The sequence below is a fragment of the Pleurodeles waltl genome, chromosome 8, assembly GCF_031143425.1.
Source record: "Pleurodeles waltl isolate 20211129_DDA chromosome 8, aPleWal1.hap1.20221129, whole genome shotgun sequence".
Classification (NCBI taxonomy): Eukaryota; Metazoa; Chordata; class Amphibia; order Caudata; family Salamandridae; genus Pleurodeles; species Pleurodeles waltl.
Window position 1 is genome coordinate 923,534,205 of NC_090447.1, and position 21,301 is coordinate 923,555,505.

The window sequence follows — 21,301 nt, forward strand, 5'->3', positions numbered from 1 at the left end:
GAAAACCATTCCCACTGACTTGCTTCCAGGTGCTCAACTGCCAAACACACCATCTGCACATTTATGGAATGATAACTCTTCTGGTTTCTGTACACCTGTTCACTCCTGCAGGGGGTACCAAAGCCACATGTGTCCCATCAGTGGCACCTATGATGTTGGGGATATGTCCCAGGGCATAGAAGTCACCTTTCACTGTAGGCAAATCCTCCACCTGAGGGAAAACGATGTAGCTCCGCATGTGTTTCAGTAGGGCAGACAACACTCTGGACAACACGTTGGAAAACGTAGGCTGGGACATCCCTGATGCTATGGCCACTGTTGTTTGAAATGACCCACTTGCAAGGAAATGGAGTACTGAGAGCACCTGCACTTGAGGGGGGATTCCTGTGGGATGGCGGATAGCTAACATCAGGTCTGGCTCCAGCTAAGCACACAGTTCCAGGATTGTGACACAATCAAGCCTGTAGGTGATGATCACATGTCTTTCCTCCATTGTCGACAGGTCCACCAGTGGTCTGTACACCGGAGGATGCCGCCATCTCCTCACCTGTCCCAGCGGACGGTGCCTATGAAGGACAGCGAGCACAGAGTCAACCAACTCAGAGGTACGTACCCACAGCTTACACAGAACACGAATCATAAACCAAAATTTGGCCTGTATTAGTGTTGAGGCAAGGCTTAGGTATGTGTGACGCAGTTAAAAATTAAGCCATGTGGGCCCCTGAAATGGCGGATGCCTGACCTGTAAAGTGGGACAATGGGATGTGAGGTAACTGCGATGGCGTTGTACACTGTCGCGGTAGGCGGTCGAAGACCGCAGCACAATTCTGCATTGGTTAACATTGGACCCTATGGGTCTGAGGACCCAATGACGATGTATGCCGGTGGTGACGGTACTCACTGCCGCGGACGTGACCGCCATTTTCTATCTGTTCAATCATGCGATACCTGATCTTCGACAGGAGAGGATCTACACTGCAAGTGCTGCTGTGACCTCGGTCTGGAAGAGACAATGGCTCGTGCGTCTGGGGAAAGGGCCCCTGTCTTCTCATCGGAGGAGTTGGAGAAACTCGTGGATGGGGTCCTCCCCCAGTACACGCTATTCTACGGTCCTCCAGACAAACAGGTAAGTACACTGGGAGAATACTGTATGGGCTATTCCTGTGTGGAGTGGGGTGGATGAAAGATTGGGGGGGGGTGATTGAGGCGTGCATGAAACGACAGTGAGTGCATGTGCCACATGGCAAGGGTAGGGAAGGGGGTCAATGACTGTGATGGTGCGGGCGGTTATATCTTCTCCTTTTCCCCTGTACTATTCCTGTAGGTCAGCGCCCACCAGAAGAAGGATATTTGGCGTGCCATCGCCAAGGAAGTCCGGACCTTGGGGGTCTATCACAGACGGTGCACCCACTGCCATAAGAGATGGGAGGACATTTGCTGCTGGAGCAAGAAGACGGCGGAGACCCAGCTGGGGATGGCCTCCCAACGTGGGACGGATGCCCGTTGCACCATGACCCCCCTGATGTTCAGGATCCTGGCGTACCCGGAGTTGGATGGGCGCTGGAGGACATCACAGCAGCCACAAAGGGGTGAGTACATTCTCAATCTGCTGATTTTGCGCGCAGTGGAGGTGTCTGGGTGGGGGAGGTGGGCTGTGGGTTTCCCTAGGCCAGGGTGAGTGTGCTAGTTAGGTCCCCTTGTTCTGGCAGACCCTGTGGCACCCCACCCCACCAGTGTACAGTGCCAAGTACACCTAGTCAGGCTCCTGTGACATCCATGTGTGCAGATGTAGGCCATAGCCTCGTAGGCCTTGTCCCAGGGATTGAACAGTGGACCCCAAGTGTGCTGCGCAGTGCAGGGGGATTCTGTGTCTGTCGTGTCCACCAACGGTAGCGGTAATGCATGCACTCAACATGTCTTTTTTCTGTCACCCCCCCCCCCCTTTTTTATGGTCTCCCTGTTCTTGTGTGCATTAGCATCATCAGGCAGAGGAGCAGTGGGACCGGAGCAGAAGGGAGCTGCATCCCACATGGCCCTAGAGGGCGAGACTACGGACTCAGAATTCACCAGTGGGACGGAGGGCGAGGGGAGCTCCACGGTGGGGACAGGATCTGAGACCAGTGATATGGACTCGTCCTCTGATGGGAGCTCCCTTGTGGTGGCGGCAACATCTGTGCCCCCTGCATCTACAGGTACAGCCGCCACCCCCCCTAACAGCACCGCCCTCAGCCTTTGCCCTGTGCCCACTCACCCAGGAGGGTGGGCTTCACCTTCGCCGCAGGCACCTCAGGCTATGCCCCTGTCACCCCTGCTGCCCTCAGTGAGGAGGCCATTGACCTCCTCAGGTCCCTCTCTGTTGGGCAGTCTACCATTTTGAATGCCATCCAGGGTGTGGAAAAGCAGTTGCAACAAACAAATGCATTCCTGGAGGGCATTAATTCTGGTCAGGCAGCTCTTCAGCGAGCTTTTCAGACTCAGGCCTCAGCACTGATGGCAGCTATTGTCCCTGTCTCTAGCCTCCCCCCTCCAACTTCCTCCACCCAGACCCAATCCCCTGTACCTCAGCCCATCCAAAGCACACCTTCAGACCAGCATGCACACACGTCAACACACAAGGGAAGCTCTGGCAAACATAAGCACCACACATCCCACAGGCACTCACGCAAGCATCACACACATGCAGACAAACAAACATCCACTGCCTCCACTGTGTCCCCCTCCTCCTTGTCTCCCTCCCACTCTTGTCTCCACTCACACCTGCATGCACTACATCTACAGCCACTACTTCCATCACCAGCACACCCACCACCACACCCCGCTCACGTGCAGTCACCACCCCCACTACCATTCACACGTCCCCTGTGTCCTCTCCCAGTGTGTCTGTGACACCCCCTCCCAAGGTACACAAACGCAGCCACACACCCACCCAACAGCCATCCACCTAACAACAGCCTCCAGCGCATGCACCTTCACCAAAAGTCACCAAACGAACATCTCCTACAACCACAACCTCTTCCTCCACTCCCAAACCCCCTCCAGCTACCCGTCCCAGTATTCCTAAGAAACTTTTCCTGTCCACCCTTGACCTCTTTCCCTCACCTCCCCACCCCGTCCGTCTCCTAGGGCCCAACTCTCCAGGTCCCAACCTAGCACCTCAGCCACAACATCTCCGGGACCAGTGGTGCCTGTAGTCACCGGAATCTAGAGTGCACCGGGCAGCAGGGCAGCCAGTTTGGCACGGAGCCACAGCACGGACAGTCCCCCACCTGTCAAGCATCAAAAGTTGGCCAGTGCCTGGAGGGAGAGGGGGAAGACTCCAGCCACCAAAGCCGCTCCCAGGGGTACAGGTGGGAGTGTGGAGTTAGCTGCGACACCTTCCAAGGTGGGGAAGGGGCACAAGAAACACAGCTGGGAAGTTCATCATCCCCGCTGCTCAGGAGGCCACCGCCAGCACCAGCCCAGCTGCCCAGGAGGCCACCACCATCATCCCCGCTGCCCAGGAGGCCACCGCCAGCATCCCTGCTGCCCAGGAGGCCACCACCAGCACCAGCCCTGCTGCCCAGGAGGCCAGCACCAGCCCTGCTGCCCAGGAGGCCACCGCCAGCACCAGCCCAGCTGCCCAGGAGGCCACCGCCATCATCCCCGCTGCCCAGGAGGCCACCACCCTCGTCCCCGCTGCCCAGGAGGCCACCGCCAGCACCAGCCCAGCTGCCCAGGAGGTCAACGCCATCATCCCCACTGCCCAGGAGGCCACTGCCAGCACCAGCCCTGCTGCCCAGGAGGCCAGCACTAGCCCAGCTGCCCAGGACAGGACCACCAGCACCAGCCCCGCTGCCCAGGACAGGACTGCCAGCGCCAGCACCAGCACCAGCCCCACTGGCCCAGAAAGGACCACCGGCCCGCTGGGCCATAAAGGACCGCCAGCACCAGCCCTGCTGGGTCAGACAGGACTGCCAGCAGCTGAGTCACTGCCAAGGACCCTGCCGCCACAAGCACCGCTGAACAGGACACCACCGCCACAAGCACCGCTGCCAAGGACCCCACCGCAACAAGCACTGTTGAACAGGACACTGCTGCCACATGCACCGCTGCCAAGGACACTGCCGCAACAAGCACCGCTGCCAAGGACCCCGCCGCCACAAGCACCACTGAACAGGACTCTGCCGCAACAAGCACCGCTGCCAAGGACACCGCCGCCACAAGCACCGCTGAACAGGACACCACCGCCACAAGCACCGCAGGACAGGACATCGCCGCCACAAGCACTGCTGCCAAGGACACCGCCGCCACAAGCACAGCTGAACAGGACACTGCCGCAACAAAGCACTGCTGGCCCATGAGCGCCAAGGGCACTGACGCTACTGAGTCCGTCACAAGCAGGATGAAGCACTCTGGGCACAAGGCCCCCTCCAGAACCAGTGGAGAGATACATCCACTACCTCATTCCTTGGCAGGATGAGGCACTCTGGGCACAAGGCCCCTTCCAGAACCAGTGGAGAATGAAATCCACTTGAGAGACTGTGGCTTTGCACTCCCCATGATATGTCAGTGGGCAAACCATTCACTGTAGAGACTTGTGAGACTGTGGCTTTGCACTCCCCAGGATATGGCAGTGGGCAAACCACCCACTGTAGAGACTTGTGAGACTGTGGCTTTGCACTCCCCAGGATATGGCAGTGGGCAAACCTCCCACTGTAGAGACTTGTGAGACTGTGGCTTTGCACTCCCCAGGATATGGCAGTGGGCAACCCACCCACTGTAGAGACTTGTGAGACTGTGGCTTAGCGCTCCCCAGGATATGGCAGTGGGCAAACCATCCACTGTAGAGACTTGTGAGACTGTGGCTTTGCACTCCCCAGGATATGGGAGTGGGCAACCCACCCACTGTAGAGACTTGTGAGACTGTGGCTTAGCACTTCCCAGGATATGGCAGTGGGCAACCCACCCACTGTAGAGACTTGTGAGACTGTGGCTTAGCGCTCCCCAGGATATGGTAGTGGGCAAACCACCCACTGTAGAGACTTGTGAGACTGTGGCTTTGCACTCCCCAGGATTGAACAGTGGGCATGTGGCCCCCTCGTGGATTTGGCGTTGTGCACTCAACCAGCTGAGGTGCACCCCTTTCCCTACCCCCTGAGGTGCCTGTTTTATTGCTATCTGATGCCCCTGCAGTGTTCTCTATGTTTTGATCGGTATTGAGTGTGGCCCTCGTCCATGCCGTGTGGGCCCAGTGTTCCACGGACTTCAATGGAGCAACACCTGGACTACTATTCTTGGTGTATATATTTGTTAATAGTGTACATATATATTTTTGCGTACTGGATTTTAATATATTACAATGGTTACACTCATGTCTTTGCATTCTTCCGGGGGGTTTGGGGGTGTAACTGTAATGTATCATGCTGTATTAGTGTGTGGGTTGTAGTGGGTGAGGGTGGGGGTGGGGGTGTTGCGTGTTGTGTGTGTGTGTCCCTGTTTTTTCCCTCCCCCCTCCCTTGTGTCATAGGTGCAGTACTCACTGTGGTCTTCGCCGCCGGCGTTCGTGCGCCTGGTAGAGGAGCAAGAAGATAAGGGCTGGCAGGATCTGGAGCTCGGGTTCCATGGCGTCCGGATTCCTCATGGGGTGTGTAGAGGTAAGCGTTTTTCCTTCGAAATCCTGTTTCCGCCGTGTTTTTGTTCGCGGTGAATCCGCCCCGGAAAAGGTGGCGGATTGATAGGTTGTGATTCTGTGGGTGGTACATTGTCCTCCGCCTGTCTGTTGGCGGTGACCGCCATGCTGTTCGTTTGTACAGCCGTGGCGGTCGGAGTGTTAAAGTGGCTGTCTAGGTTGGCGTTTTCCACCACGGTCGTGATTCCATTTTTTTCACCGCCGGCCTGTTGGCAGTCTTACCGCCGCTTTAACACCGACCATCAGGGTTGTAATGACCACCTTTGTGCCAAAAATGGTGTGCCTACCTGACAGAGGCGTAATTAAGAGAAATGTAATGTTTCTCCTGATTGATTTATGCTGCATTCTACAATACACATTGAAAGCTGAATATGCATCTAAGGATTCTTTTGTGGAGGAAGGTGTTTCTTGCCTTCGTCCTTTCGTGTGCAGCAGCACAGTAAGATGCCTTTCTGTGTTGTGTTGAGTAAAAGAATGGTAAATCTGCCCCCTAACGTTTAAATCCAGGGCTTAGTTAATTATGCAGTAGTTGTGTTATTTGTGGGACCCACAGGATATATTGATCACAAAAAAATGTTTAAGTGCTACTTTTTCTTTTGTAAAATCAGGGGCCGAAACGTCTGAAAATTCTGAAGATAGGTATTGCTTTCAGTAAACCTAGGTACAAAAAAATTGTACAATGAGTATTGTGAGGAAGGTGCAGAACAATAATACAAAATGTATTTATCTGAATCGAAGGATGGCCATTAAAAATACCAGCAGAACAAAATAAGGCTCAGACCCCTACAAAATTAAGATAGCAGTTGATTCACCACGTTCACTAGTTGGAGGAGATGCGGGGGATTGAGTTTCAGCACTCTCCTAAACAAATGTTATCTACCATCTTGCAACTTTTGTTAAGATACAAGGGTTTGTCAATTGATTCCTACTCTAAAGTGCTAATGAGTAGCACAATTTGTGACTAGAGGTCGCCTAGTGAGTCAGAAGCACAAATTTGTAATACTGCAGGCCTCTACTTGATTTCCCTATTTGACTTAAAACTTATTTTCGTAAACAGTATACAAGGGAGTGCATTTATGATTACATAATTTATTTGTGATTTATTAAAATCCTAACAAACGCAAATACATTTGTAGGTAAGCACCTACGCTCTGATCTTCTGAAGAAATACTGACTTATATCAGGCAATAGTCTTCAATAGGGAAGAAAATAAAAATAAGGCCTGACAGCACATGTCCAGACCCGAAGTCCTCTATATAGTATCTATATACCCAGAATCATTTGCACAAGCCCAAACATGTCTTGTACAATAAATATCTAAATATCACTGTCAAAAACACAGACCCACCTAGCGCTAATTGTGTCTGACCTGTTCTTTTCGAAAAGCTCAAGAACTTCAGAGGATTATAAATATATCTAAATAGTTACCACGTGAACCACCGTTGAATTATTTGGTATATACCTTTGACAAAGGGCCAGTAGTTTCATTGCTACGTTAAGAAATCCCATATGTGTGTGTATGTCTTTTCTCTGTAAAAACAATGTTGTAAATATAACAATCTGTTTTCACGACAGTAAAGTAAACGAAATTCATGTGACTTGACAATTAGTGAATAGCACCATGTCGTGTGATTCCATCAGGGTCATTTGTTACATGTTCTTAGTATTAGGAATCACATGCATTTCAGTCCAATAGGATTACTCACTCAAAAGGCTTACGTCACACAAGCAGTTGTTTAACAGTTTAGAATTAAAGGTACATCATATTTTACGTACTGCTGACAAGGGTAATATGATAGCGAGGAAGTGATGGCGGAGCACCCAAGTGGTAATCACGTGTAGAAAACAGAAAATATGCACGGGGAAGGTAAATTGGTGGCTTCTGTGGTTTCCAGAAAGTAGCATGTGAGTACACGCCCTCTGTTTTCCTACTAACTCCCTTTGTTTAGGAGTATTATATATGCAGGCCAAGAATTAAGAGTTCCACCACCAGTTAACATATTTTACGGCGTCATTATCAGAAGAATAGTATTAGAAGACTAGCAACTATCTCAAGACAAAGCCGATGGACCTATGAGATTTTTAACAAGTGTGGGTCATAAAAAAGCTGTTTTGGGAGAAATCTTTCCTATGTTTATTTGAAAAGCAAGTTATTTAAAAATTGAGGAATGGATGAAAGATTTAGGGGCATATTTATACTCTGTTTGCGCCGGAATTGCGTCGTTTTTTTTTACGCAATTCCGACACAAAACTAACTCCATATTTATACTTTGGCGTTAGACGCGTCTAGCGCCAAAGTCCATGGAGTTTGCGTCATTTTTTAGCGTGGACACCTACTTTGCGTTAATGATATGCAAGGTAGGCGTTCCCGTCAAAAAAATTGACTCCGAGGCATGTGCACCGTATTTACACTCCCGGGCAAAAAAAATGACGTACGGCCGCTTTTGCGCCGTTTTTTAGCGCCTGGTCAGGGCAGGCGTTAAGGGACCTGTGGGCTCGGAAGGAGCCCAGAGGTGCCCTCCCATGCCCTCAGGGACCCCCCCTGTCACCCTTGCCCACCCCAGGGGGATGCCTAAGCATTGGAGGGACCCATCCCAGGGACATTAAGGTAAGTTCAGGTAAGTGTTTTTTTAAAAAAAAAATTGTGGCATCGGGGGGCCTGATTTGTGCCCCCCTACATGCCACTATGCCTAATGACCATGCCCATGGGACAGAAGTGCCCTGGGCATGGCCATTGGGCAAGGGGGCATGACTCCTGTCTTTGCTAAGACAGGAGTCATTTCTATGGGGGTTGGGAAAAATTTGCCTCAGCCTGACTTGCCCCATTTTTTGGCGCCCAAGCTCCATATCCCCCTACGCCGGCGCTGCCTGGTGTACGTCGTTTTTTTTTCACGCACACCAGGCAGCGCCGGCGGCTAACGCCGGCTAACGTCATTGAATAAATACGGCACCCGCATGGTGCTTCAGAATGGCGTTAGCCGGCGCACATTTTTTTGACGCAAAACTGCATTAGCGCAGTTTTGCGTCAAAAAGTATAAATATGGCCCTTAGACTCCTCCCGACATTATCATCATTACTGTTGCCAGTGGTGTGAACATTATACACTGAATACATATAGGGTAAGAGTCTACTGCATAAAAATATAACCGTCTGTGACCATTCTAGTGAGCGAGCCAGTGTGATCTGTCTATCTTAGAGCATTGGCCTGCTTTCCTTGGCCGCAATACAGATAAATGTAATCTTTTGTTTTCCTACCCTTCTCCATCTAGGCACATTCACAGTCATATTATGTGGTTGAGAACATAGAAATGTATAAGGTGGAAACATGAATGGAAGTAGAAGGTCAACGTGAAGAAGGATGCCATTTACATGTTGACATATCACATAAAGTAATGTCAAATTTAATTAGCAGTTTATTTGAACTGCTCGTAAAACCTTTGATATTTTCACCAGGTTTATGGTGGGGGTATGAAGAACAATTCTTTTGTTTTAGTACCAAATTTAAATAGAGGACATGTTGCAAATATTTTTTTTCCGTCAGCCAAAAGAAGGGTTGTGATACATTTGTCACTCCCTGAAGTTTTTTGTTGACAAATTCCAACATAACAAACCTTCTTTATGGGCTTTATTGACTAGAATAGATAGAGTTCAGGTCATTTTGTTTCATATAGAGAGGGACAGTGAAAGAGGAAAACTAGATTTTTGTTGTGCTAAGTTTTGTTCACTCAAATGTTCGCTTATCTTGTTCTGTCACTCTGGAGTGTTGGTTCCTCCTATCAAGCATAATTTATGTGAGCCCTATTTTCTGGTGTGTCTGTGAAAGCGACCAGTTGGGCTTAGTTCCTACCAAGTTGCATCACTAGTCTTCCTCCCTTCTTTCTTTCTCCCCCTTCAATGGGTTGTCAGCAGGGCAAGTGGATGGAGGTGGGAAATTGGGTGGATGGAAGGGTCTGTGTAGAGTGTCATGCTGGTCTTGCTGCAGTAGCTTTCAATGCAGCATCACCAGAGTGCAGCTTGTGGCATCCCCAGTGGGTTGAGCTGCCCAGCAAAGGATAACAGATCCGCATGTAACGCTCATTAACATTCAGACAGACCAGGGAAGGAGTAGTGGAACTTGATATATGTGTTCTATGTCAGCAATTACCACTGTTGTTCCCTTACAAATAGCTTGTGATATTTCTTGCCCTCTTGCTGATTTTTGTCGTTTTTAGTCTAGCTAAATATGACTGTTTTGACAATCTATGGGCAATGAGTTAAAAAAGGAACCATTAAAAGAACTGCTTGCAAATGTGGGCTGCGGTTGTGGGAATTTGAAGACTGCTACTTAGCCCGTTCCTGTGATGATGAGTAAATAAATGCCTGACTGACCTGTCTCACTCCATCTATTTACTTTAGTTGACCAACAACGGATATGCAATAGAGTCTGCCAAATTAAAAATGAAGGCTTCTCTTGGTGAATTGGTAAGAAACATAAACACTGGTGCTATTATTAATCAAATAACCACAGTAGATTCAATTGATATGCTCCTATAGGAACATGTTCTTTGACTTTTACCCTACACATCAATTGGAGAATCTACATGATACGCTATACAGGCAAATATTCTACAAAAGTTGAAATACTTCAACAAGTTTCTTACATTAATTCACAGAACTTATCAAGTGTCAATATTATTATGTTACATAACCTCAATAAATAACTCAATTGGCTTAGTTTAGTAATATACGGGCAACAAAAACGTGGACCAGGGAACCTGAACTAGCTGCATGTGGAATACAAATAGAAACAGTCCTTAAAAACACTATCCAAATATTCTGAGAGAAGCAAAACAAGTATATAATTACTTGACCAGTCCTTATGAAATGTACTTCTTAAAACAATTAAAGGTCCTGATGTATAGCCTTTTCATGAGATTGAAAATTTGAAAGATCATCAACATAAACTCAAGCATTATTTCTAGTACTCCATTCAGAAGGAAACTGAGTAATTAGATCTCTCATAGAGAGGCATTGGCAGGACCCCTTACCTACAATTATATTACAACCACACCTCTGTTGGAAATATCTTAATATTTTCCTGAAACATAGCTGGAATGGAAAAATACACAAGGGCAAGTAGTATAAATCAGTTTACCTTTTTATTTATTATTTGTCTTCCAGAAACCGGTAAAACTGCCAATGAGGGAACATCCTCTTAAGATATTGCTGGTGCTAAAAGTGCATCAATGCTACCTGTGTTACGTAAACGGTCACAAAAGCAACTGTGTTTTCTTTAGAATATTACAGCACCCTGGAAGCACAGAAATTGGAAGAACATGCATGTTATACCCCCAGGCAGTTGATGCATGGCTTCTGAGTCCAAAAACTGTTGTGCATACCACTTGATATAACAGACTGATCTTTCATTAGGAACATTTAAATCCCTCAATTCTATAGATTCAACAACGTTGATACCCTTTTATTAATATGTCCTTGTATGGAAAAGGGGATCTGTAATACCTACAAAAGTACTTATGGTTTATAAGAATTATCATTATATGAATGCACAATGCATAAGCAAACAATTTAATTACGTAAATTAAATAATTTTTTAACCTCAAGTCCACACTAATACACATTTTAAATTACCAACTGGTGGAAAGTAATTCAGAAAAATGATTTCAGTGATAAAACTAACTATTAAAATACTTAATATTAAGTTAACCTTAAAATACTTGCAAGCATTTCATCAGAGTTCATACTGTCATCAGTGCCATACTGCTCTTATGAGGGTCCTCAAGAATGTCTCTGCTAAGATTCTAGAGCAATTTCATTCTTTGCAGAAATCAATGCTTATGAAGGCTGATTGTCCTTTTAACCCTGCAACATGGTGTGGTAGATCCATACAACTCAATTTCGATACAGGCCAATTAAATTAAATAGTATTACCCATTCGGCCTTAAAAGGTAAACTCCTGTCAAAAATAAAGTCAAGGGGTTTATTACAAACATGGCTCAAAGTCATTTGAATAACTCTCAAGACAAAATCATAAAGATACAGAATAACCAAGGGTTGCCCAGGCAGCTTCAGAAAGATTGACATTAACTAAACTAAACATTCAATAAGAAAAACACAAAACATTAACAGAATCAATTGTGATAGAGAAAGTAAACGTTGTTCAGGTTTACCAAGCATCAGACAGTTTGAGATCATTACAGTTATAACTTCAGCGGAGCAAAGGGAAAACCCTACCGTAGCCAAATTAAGGATTAACACGTATGGGGTGGAACACATGTGGGCAAAAGACAAAAAGGGCTAAAAAGGCAAAAAGAAATAGGAAAAAGGAAATCTCAGGCAACAAGGTATTAACTAAGGTGGGCAAAAGATTGGTAAAAGGGGAAAGTGTCAGCCTATCAGAAGCTCAATCAAAAGTCTTCTGTGGGGTTAGCGATAGAACCTGTAAGACTCAGTGGGGCATCTCAAAGGGACAAACAGAGAGGAAGATACCTCTCAAAGGAGCTCAGTATTGAGGGATTCTTCATCAACAGGTGTTTTAGAACTCTGGAGATATGACATCTGACCGAAGTCCAACTGGTCAACAGTATATTAAAGTTCATAAAGCACTTTGATTTGCTCTGAAAGAGAGTCTATATTATGTTGAAGGGTCATCATCCAATAGTAGTCGATCACACAACTCCAGGTTGATTAATCGAATTCCATTCCCAAGTCCGTTATGGGAACCTCATCTATCCATGTAGCTTCACACGGGATTGAACCATTTGTATAATTTGTTAGTTTCTCTCTCTGTAAATAATAAGGCCAATTACCAAAGCTAGTCTTCTCGTAGGAGCAAAGTCTGACAGAAAGCTCTCATTATGAGAAACTGAATCAACATTTCTTGCACAGTCTTGAAACACAAACGAATTACAGCAATACACTAAATTAATTTTTTTAAATAAACATACTTCTAATATGCAAACTTATAAAGTCAACATTAATAATGCTTCAAAAGTATGCCTGTTACATTTGTTTTAAACAGAAAAGACTCCGCTAATGCATTACACTTGCTACAACTTAGAACTGCATTTCTCTATTTTTACACACACATTTAAGTCATTAATCATTAGGAATTCAATATGTTTTAAGTACTTTCTGTTAGCCTAAAGCCTAAATTGTAACATCATATCAATTAAATCTTGATTTATGAGCAATACTACCAGGGTTTCTAATAGTAGTTTAAACAAATGCACAGTTGAAATGCTTAACACAGTGCATATACTGTCACATATTGATGATTTCTATGACAAGATATAATTGACTACATCAGCCCCTTCTTTGATGGCAAATTTAGCCATCTCAAAGTACTCCGAATCTCATTTTATTGAGACAGCTCAAGCTTTCAGAGGCTTATTCTGATAAGGTCTTGTGCAATGCTCTAAATCCTTTAAGTTAAAATAATATATACTTCTCCTAGTCTCCATTTCAATCTCTTCCCTTCACTCTCTCTTCTTTGCTCTCTTATCTTTCATCCTTTTGATTGGTCTGTACAGACCAAATGCAACTATGGCACACAAAGCTTTTATCAACAGGGGTCTTAAGATGATTTCTTTAAGTCCTATTCCTAAATTACCAAACCACTTTATAATGTCTGAAAAACCACTACCTTTAGCTTCCCAGGTACCTGTTGCTGTTAACTCTTTCAGGTCCTTTTTCACATCAGTCATGCATGCAATATATGTTCTTATATTTTTACTTTTGTTAGGTATGTAAGAACAACTTTGTTATGCATGTAGCATTTTGCAAACACCACCTTTTTTCAAGGAGCATATCTAATGCAAGGTGGTTTTGTAAAACCATTGATCACAAAGCAACCATTTCTGTGTCCATTAACACAATGGCATCTGCAGTGTCTGTAGATAACTTACCTACAATTGCTGACAACTTTCTAATCTTGATATCATTTAATATGACACCTATTGATGTAATTATTGCACCAAAAATATCTACCATAACCTCTGAACCACTAGCTCCTCTTTTTACTATGGTGTTTGAGTTCTCATCCCAGACTGGACCATTAAAATGGTCCACATGGTATAGTTATGGAAAAACTGCTCTCATGTAACATGTACAATACCAGCTGATCAGTATAGGGAAAGGTGCAGAAGACATTGTGACGTGAAGGGTTAATTAGCTTGAGCAGTGTAGATGAGCCTGCTGAAACCCGAACAACGTGGAAAAGTTCACAATGTTATTTTCAAGCGTGTTTGTGTACGAGACTCCGTCTCAACCTTGAGAACGAGAGTACAGGGAGGAGATGGAATGAAAACAATGGCTGGGGAAGGGCAGAGCAGCCAAGAGACAAGTGCTGATAACATAGCTAGAAAATCCAAGAAAGGGATAGAATTCAAGCTTCGAGTTATTTAAGAACTGAAGTGCGGGTGAGGGATTTGAAACTCGCAGATGGGGTTGTGAAAGCTGCCAACTCCAGGTCCAGCACTGCCTCCCTGTTTGCTGTTCAGAGACCGTGACGCTTGAGGGGGAGAGAGGTCCAAGCGGGCGTTAGAGGGCTTCCCAGCATTTCGTGGACTAAGTTAAGTTCCACACAGGGATGAAAGGCCTTTGTTTTTCTGCTCTATTACTATGATTGATTATTATGCTTGCACTGTGTTTATAATCTGAAGAATTCAGCTCGTTTATATCTTGCTTTCTGAACATCGTAGTGTGAGCTTGCTGCAGTAATTGAAACATGCATTTTGGTATGCAGTTAATCAAAGCTCATCTGAAGTATTCAGCTCATTTATATTTTGCTTCCTGAACATCGTAGTGTGACGCATTTTGGTATGCAGTTAATCAAAGCTTATATTCTGTCAATGAACTCTTTGCTCATATATATATATATACATAGATGCTCTTTGTAGTGCACTCATATATAAATAGATGCTCTTCATTGCTATTTTTATTCTACCATTGTTGATGTGCTAAATGCATACATTTACTGAAATTCTAGTAAAGCTAAATTGTATTCATAATTGGCGTGTGGTCCTTCATTGAGCGTCCTTATTGACTTATACCGAACAGGTGTCAACCAGTCACCTGGATAAGACATTTGGTACCAGGAGTGGGGTATAAGTCAATAATGCCTCTTTGGGGACGTACGAAAATGGGGCAGAGAGCAGAAGGCAGCATGGGGCAGAAGCCAAATCCATTCCCGGGTGGTTAGCAACTGACCCGTTCTCTGGTGTGGCAGGACTCCTGAACCGGTGGGCAGCGCCGGTTTTATGGGAAGGACTAGATGAGAAAGTGACTCCTCTCTTAGTGGAACATGCGGTTGAGAGTGTAAAGCAAAGAGAGCGAAGCTGGAGCTGAAAGCGGCAGGGCAAGTGGGATGGCTTTTCCTGTCTGCGCTCCGTGTGGTATACAGGAAGACAAAACTGCAGGATGAGGTTGCAGCCTTGCAGGAAAGGCAGTTACTTGTGAAAGAGACCATAGGAAGTGCAGTGACTCGGGGTGATCAAATGGAGGCAAGGTGCACCGCATTAGCAGTACGAGTAGCAACACAGAAGAGTAGGCAGAAACCTAAAATGCCCTCAGCTGTGCAAGTGAGGGCACTGGTACGCAAACAGAAGAGTAGGCAGAAGCCTAAAATACCCTCAGCTGTGCAAGTGAGGGCATTGGTATGCAAAGAAAATTGGGATCCATATACTTGGGATGGAACAGTCTCAGATAATGATGACGACTGGAATTGGGAGGATGAGGAGGAAGTACGTGTAGCAGAACTAGGTGGAGTTGAAAGTGGAGAAGGAAGTGTAGGTGAAGTTGAAGGTGGAAGAGGAAGTGTAATGGAGGTTCGCCCACTTGTGCAAAACAAATCAAAAGGAGTGAATGGTGGGCAAATACAGAATTCTCGTTTGGTGAGAGATTATATGCAGAGTGAGTTGTTGGAGATAACCCGTATGTTTAGGAAGATGCAGGGCAGGGCCTTTGTTTAAATGGTTGGTGAGATTGTGGGACACTGGAGCAAAAGATGCATTACAGAATCCTTTTACCTTTGGTCCCATCACAGAAGGAGGCCCGTTTGAGCTGGAAATGATAGTACAGGATGATGTAGATGATGTAGTGATGTGGAGCCTATGGCAGAGGCAGGGAAAAAAGAGGGCGCTACAAGGATTTTGGTCAAAGAGATTAACACCATCCATGAGCAATTACACCCTGTTAGGAAAAGAACTAGCAGGGGCATATTGGGCATTAGTGGAAACAGAATGCATAACTGATGATCGGCCGGTCACCTTAAGAACATGGGTCCTCTCACTAGGTTGGATAAGAGAAGGAGGGGTTGGCACTAAAGTAGGCAGGGCGCAGGAGTTTACCATTGTGAAGTGGAAATGGTATCTACAGCAGAGGGCAAAACCGGGACCAGCAGGAGTGTTGAAGTTACAAGAAGATACGCTAGGGGCAGTGGACTTGCAGGCAATGGCCCCTGCGCCAGAGCCCTCCTCACCATTTAAGACAGCCCCGCCTTTTGAACGACTCACTGAAGAAGAACAGCAGAATGCATGGTTCACAGATGGTACCGCCCGGTACTATCAAGGAAAAAGACAATGGCAAACAGTCGCATTCCAGCCTGCTACAGCAACGATGTTGCTGCGAGGAGGGGATACTGGATCAAGCCAGCTTGCAGAACTGCAGGGAGTAGCAGCAGTGATCGAACAAGCCCCCATCAGAGAGAAAACATTTGTGTACACTGACAGCTGGGTCACTTACCAAGGACTAGTAAGCTGGGCCCCAACTTGGCGCAAGGATGGGTGGAAAATGAAAGGCACACCCATTTTGGGAGGCGAGCAGCTATGGGAAGAGATGTGGGAGAAAGGGCAATAATGTCAAATCTATGTGGGACATGTGGATGCCCATTGCCCATCGGACACCTCTCTTGCATCTCTATTCAACAACACCGCAGATCAGATGGCCAAAACACGAACGGTGGTCATCAATGAGGAAGCTGAAGCTGCTTTAGCAAACTGGGCCCATGAAACATCCGGACCTCTAGGAGAGAATGGCACTTATACATGGGCACAGCAACAACAAATTCCAGTTACTAAAGAACAAGTGCAACAAGCAGTAAAGGAGTGCCCCACATGCAACCAGATTAGACAAATGCCCCTGCAAAAGAAGCCTAGCGGCCATATCAGAAGAGGAACTGCAGCTGCTACGTTGTGGCAGTTGGACTATATCGGGCCGCTACCAAAAGAAGGAGGAAAAAACCACGTATTGACCATGGTGGACACTTACTCTGGCCTTATGTTGGGTATGCCCTGTAAATCTGCAGACCAAAATTCCACTTTGCGAGGGCTAATCTACCTGATAAATCATTATGGGGCACCTGATGAGTTCCAAACAGAAAGAGGCACACACTTTTCAGGGAAAACAGTGCAGGGCTGGGCGCAGGAACAGGGAATTTGGTGAATTGTGCACCTTAGTTATTATCCACAAGCTGCAGGCATGATTGAGAGATATAACGGATTGTTGAAAGAACAGCTAAAAAAGTTATCAGCACATGACAGACTTGCACAATTGATTTGTAAACAAGCGTACACCCCCCACATTGAAGAAAGATCTGCCCCCCAGATAATACCCAGAGAGGTGAGGGAGAATTTGGAAGCACAGGAAGAAAAGTATGGGTGAACCATTCAGGGAAAAAGCCAGAGGCAGGAGAGATATTGAGTCAAGGGGTGGGGAGTACGTATATTGTACTTTTAAAGAACTCTAATGTACCTGTGTTTGTACCTGCAGTGAGACTTACCCCACGGTCGTAAACGATACCTGCGTCGATGACGTGGTTCCTGTTTGCGGTCATAATTACAACTGGAAGAGGTGTTTGAGTTCGACCGAATGTAGCAGAGAATGTCGTTACGGACCTTCATGTCACTTGTGCATCTCAACCCGCTAACATAACTGATGACCAGGGAAATGTTTCACTTTGCAACGTGAAGGTACATGGAGGCAAGTGGATGGCTGCCAAAGCTGTGACCTGGCAGGTAACTGGACAGCAAATCCGACATGCCAACGGACTGAACGAGTTGCAGGGGACGCCAGCAACAGCACAGGCTTTGAATTATACTCTAAACATGATATATAAATATTGTGATACCATTGTACCTTTTACACCGTCACAGGCATACCCGTGTAAACCTTATGATTGCACTGACAAACAGATTATTTTACCAGGACATATGGTGGTTGTTACAATGAACAATAGAACCAAAGGAGTTCGATACTACAAACCACCAGCCTTCATGTTTTATTTAACTGAAAGACGCATGGTCAGCAACTTAGGCAAGGTTTCCATAGTTCGATATAGAATAGGATGTAAGCAAGCTCTGCATGCAAGCATAATTAACCGTATTGTGTTACAGATAAATATTGCCAAGGGGAATATCTCAAAGTATGATCCATTATGTGCACCATGGACACCACAGTTATGGCCCTTGCCAAAGTTACGCATTAGAAGAGATCTAGGGTCCTTGAGAGCTGGGGCCACCGGAATCGGAGTAGGGGTCCTGAATTCTTTTAGTATTGAAGCCATTAGGAATAAGCTATCTTCTACAGGATATAGTACAGGAGAGGCCATAAAAGTAATTTCTCAATGGGGGCCCACACACTCACAAGAAGTATGGAAAGTCCTGCGTCGGTTGTATAGCGATTGGCAATGGCATAATTTCACTTATGAACAATTCAGAAAAAGCTTTCAAAACACACAAACAGTGACTAAGGGCATCCAGTGCATACTCTGGCAAAGCATTGTTAATCAACAGTATGCAGACTTTAAAGCAGAATGGGGACAGCTTCAGGGTGAATATTGGAGACAACAATTGCATTTGCCTGAGGAAATATGGGTAAAGCCCATACAGTTTCACTGTGAGGAAGAAATGTGTTATTCTCTTTTTGATACAGCAAGAAGTGATCTTCCTCCTGACATATGGTGCCCTTTTATATTGCTCCCCGTAGTGATAGGTAAAGAATGGTGGATAGCTAACACTGACAAAAAGTGGATTTATCCAACAAATCACACTGTAGATCCCACTAGATGTGCAGATTGGTCTAAGGGGTGGCTATGTACCCACACTGGACGGGTGCTAGATCCATGTCCAAACACAATACCAGGAGAATGTGAATGGTTACCTTATCCTATTAATGGCACAGACTTATATCAGATAGGGACAGAGAGAATATGTTATGTCACTAATCATCCCTTACTTATTAACGGATTAATACAAACCACGGGAGAGCAATTAATGTGTATGTGCAATATTACCAGCATTATTGACATAAGCACTCACATCTTGTACCAACCGACTAAGTTCACCATAACCACATTACAGACACAAATGCGAGCGCAGTTAGAGTGGAACATCTTGCTTGTTGTTAAGCTACCCAGATTAAAGGCAAGTTACCTTTGCTAAATTTGATATGGCAGCTAAATACACCAAGGATACAGCCATACAGATGACCATAGATGCTAAACAGCTTATGCGCACTGCTTCACGCGTCCAGCAAGTAACTGAGCATCATTGGTATGACATCTTCTTAGGCTGGGCACCAGGAGCTACGAAGACGCTAAATATAGTGTTACATCCGCTACTATGGTTATTGATTGTTTGTGTTACGCTAATGACTATACTATGTAGACTATATGTACGCACAAAACAGCTTTATACTAAGATGCAGGCGTTTAGAATAACGCTGACAAGTATCCGTAGCAACCTAGCTAGCGGAATGTAAAAATAAATGATATCTGTTTCACAGGCATCGTGATCATCTAAGGGGTGGAGTGATCAGTATAGGGAAAAGGTGCGGAAGACATTGTGACGCGAAGGGTTAATTAGCTTGAGCAGTGTAGATGAGCGTGATGCCTGCTGAAACCCGAACAACGTGGAAAAGTTCACGATGTTATTTTCAAGCTTGTTTGTGTAGGAGACACCGTCTCAACCTTGAGAACGAGAGTACAGGGAGAAGATGGAATGAAAACAATGGCTGGGGAAGGGCAGAGCAGCCAAGAAACAAGTGCTGATAACATAGCTAGAAAATGCCAGAAACGGATAGAATCCAAGCTTCGAGTTATTTAAGCACTGAAGTGCGGGTGAGGGATTTGAAGCTCGCAGATGGGGTTGTGAAAGCTGCCATCTCCAGGCCCAGTGCTGCCTCCCTGTTTGCTGTTCAGAGACCGTGACGCTTGAGGGGGAGAGAGGTCCAAACGGGCGGTAGAGGGCTTCCCAGCATTTCGTGGACTTTGCACACAGGGATGAAAGGCCTTTGTTTTTCTGCTCTATTATTATGATTGATTATTATGCTTGCACTGTGTTTATAATCTGAAGTATTCAGCTTGTTTATATCTTGCTTTCTGAACATCGTAGTGTGAACTTGCTGCAGTAATTGAAACATGCATTTTGGTATGCAGTTAATCAAAGCTTATCTGAAGTATTTAGCTCATTTATATTTTGCTTACTGAACATCGTAGTGTGACGCATTTTGGTGTACAGTTAATCAAAGCTTATATTCTGTCAATTAACTCTTTGCTCATATATATATATATATATATATATATATATATATATATATATATATATACATAGATGCTCTTTGTAGTGCACTCATATATAAATAGATGCTCTTCATTGCTATTTTTATTCTACCATTGTTGATGTGCTAAATGCATACACTTACCTGAAATTCTAGTAAAGCTAAATTTTATTCATAATTGGCGTGTGGTCCTTCATTGAGTGTCCTTATTGACTTATACTGAACAGGTGTCAACCAGTCACCTGAATAAGACACCAGCTGTTTTGACAGCTTGTAAAATGCATTTTCCCACATATGCAATAAGCACCTGATTTTGTCCATTCAGCATGAAAGTCCAAACATATTTAAACAAAAACACATGTCTGCATTCACTAGTACCTGCAAAAAGCGTGTCCGTCTTTGATCTAGGTCTATATGCACATAATGTCTCTAAAGGCTGCCAATCTGAGGCCAGGAATTCCTGACTTCCAGTAAGTGAATATGGTGCATCCTTTTCTCAATTTTGTAAAACTATTCCATGCCCTTTTCTATTTTAGATGTCATAGCTCTTCATCTCTCCTCAACTTGTCCAATAAACCCCCTTTCTACTGGGCTATGAATGCAGGTCAAATTGTTCTTTTGGTCATAAACTGTTTCAAAGGTCAATGTAAGTTCAAAGAAATCTCCCACTGTGTCAATGTTTTTATATTGCCAATGTTACTCAAATGCTTCATGATGCGGACAATTGAAAACACTAGGTCATAATTTGAATAGAACTATTGATAATACACCTACTGATCAAACAGTGTTAGTAAAAGTCTACAGGAAATTTCATAAGTTAGGGGTAGACTATGGTATTTGATTCCTTCCCTCACTGATGAAGGCAGCTGTGTGCAAACATAACAGTCTCTATTTTCAATGGTATCTACATATTCATATGAGTTTGTAATACACATTTGCTGACATATCACCTAAATAATCATCATTGTGTAATTGTTTCTCATCTTTGTACAGGGGATCTTGATTTCTAATGTAATTTGCTATGTTCTGAGCAGTTGTGGATGAAACGTTCTGAATCATGTTCTATGGGCAAACTCAACC